A 1,445-nucleotide genomic window follows, 5' to 3' on the forward strand; every position below is an offset into this window, starting at 1 on the left:
GGTTATTTTAGTTTTGTAATAATTTATAACCGCACATATCAGCTGAAGGTTCAGCAGCAGTAAAAAATAAAAAATTAAAAGAAGTTTATTTGAGTAAAAAGCAAAGTTCTGTTTGATTTAATGAGTTGTTTCTCCGGCAGCAGCTCAGTCAGACTGTGTAATCTGATTTAAATCTATAATTAGCTGAAGCTTCTTCTCTCAGCAGGAAAAGTCAAAGCACAGTTTGGTTCGTCCGTGTTGTGTTCAGGGTCCGTCCGACAGGTGGGCTTCTCTCTGACTGCTGAGTGGAGGACAAGGTCAGGCTGCAGGGTCTCCACCTGTACAGGTAAGAAGAGCGAGGGGCGGAGCCTGAGGACAGAAAGTGGACAGATTAGGATTTATTTGAATGTTTAGTTTAAACTTGTCCTGTTCAATCCTCAGACAGCAGCCGACGGGTTTCTCTGACATCATGAAGGTTTCTGCAGGACTCCAGCTCCTCTCATTAGTCCTGATGCTAAAACGAACATTGATCCGGTCCAATCGGGTCCTCCTGAGCCCGGCGGAGCTGACGGGTGAAACGATGCGAGCTGCTCCTCTGCAGATGGCTGCAGCAGATTAGTGAGGGCATTTTCACGCTTTTTAAGCACCTTTCATTAGAGGTGAACGTCTTCTTCACTGATGTTAAACACAGAGAGGAGAGGCAGTGGCTCAGAAACCCTCTGATGACTCTTTTATGGCTCCGAGCTGAGACCAGCAGGCCTGAAACGACCCGGAGCTGCAGTTTGATCACATCTAAAAGTTCTGTTCACAATTTGTTCAAACACAGCTGAATATTCAGTGAAACGTGCAGCACAGCTTCTTCAGTATTCTCTGAGGCTCCCACTATTTTGTCAGGATTTTCACATGAAAGGAGCATCCGTTTGTTTTCTCTCAGCAGCTCCTAAATGAGCTCAGCCCGCGGGGCAAATGTCCTCACGTTACTTAAAGACAGTGTGTTTAATTAAGTGGAAAACACTCTTTATAATCATTATTATTCAAGCAGGAAATACAGGCCTTGTTATCAGAGCTCAGAGATAATTACTGCCCCCGGGAGTTCTGGTACAAGGTTCTGCACAGAACAGGTCTGCAGCTCTGCTGCTGCACGCTGACACTTCCTGTTTGTTTACATGCTGCACGCTGACACTTCCTGTTTGTTTACATGCTGCACGCTGACACTTCCTGTTTGTTTACATGCTGCACGCTGACACTTCCTGTTTGTTTACATGCTGTACGCTAACACTTCCTGTTTGTTTACATGCTATACGCTAACACTTCCTGTTTGTTTACATGCTGTACGCTGACACTTCCTGTTTGTTTACATGCCGTACACTAACACTTCCTGTTTGTTTACATGCTGTACGCTGACACTTCCTGTTTGTTTACATGCCGTACACTAACACTTCCTGTTTGTTTACATGCTGTACGCT

General features: G+C 44.9%; 1 protein-coding gene across 2 annotated transcripts in view; it reads left to right on the forward strand.

Annotated features, from left to right (window-relative positions):
- LOC106527972 (ankyrin repeat domain-containing protein SOWAHC) overlaps nucleotides 1-1,445 on the forward strand; it is a 24,212-nt gene that overhangs the window by 2,006 nt on the left and 20,761 nt on the right. The window contains exons 2-3 of one of the 2 annotated variants that reach the window (XM_014023004.1): nucleotides 203-325; nucleotides 421-597. The gene's annotated coding sequence lies outside the window, so the exon portion shown is untranslated. The remainder of the gene's footprint in view (nucleotides 1-202; nucleotides 326-420; nucleotides 598-1,445) is intronic. The other variant, XM_014023002.1, reaches the window with a different exon arrangement.

Source organism: Austrofundulus limnaeus, unplaced genomic scaffold (assembly GCF_001266775.1).
Source record: "Austrofundulus limnaeus strain Quisiro unplaced genomic scaffold, Austrofundulus_limnaeus-1.0 Scaffold353, whole genome shotgun sequence".
In the NCBI taxonomy this organism is placed as follows: domain Eukaryota; kingdom Metazoa; phylum Chordata; class Actinopteri; order Cyprinodontiformes; family Rivulidae; genus Austrofundulus; species Austrofundulus limnaeus.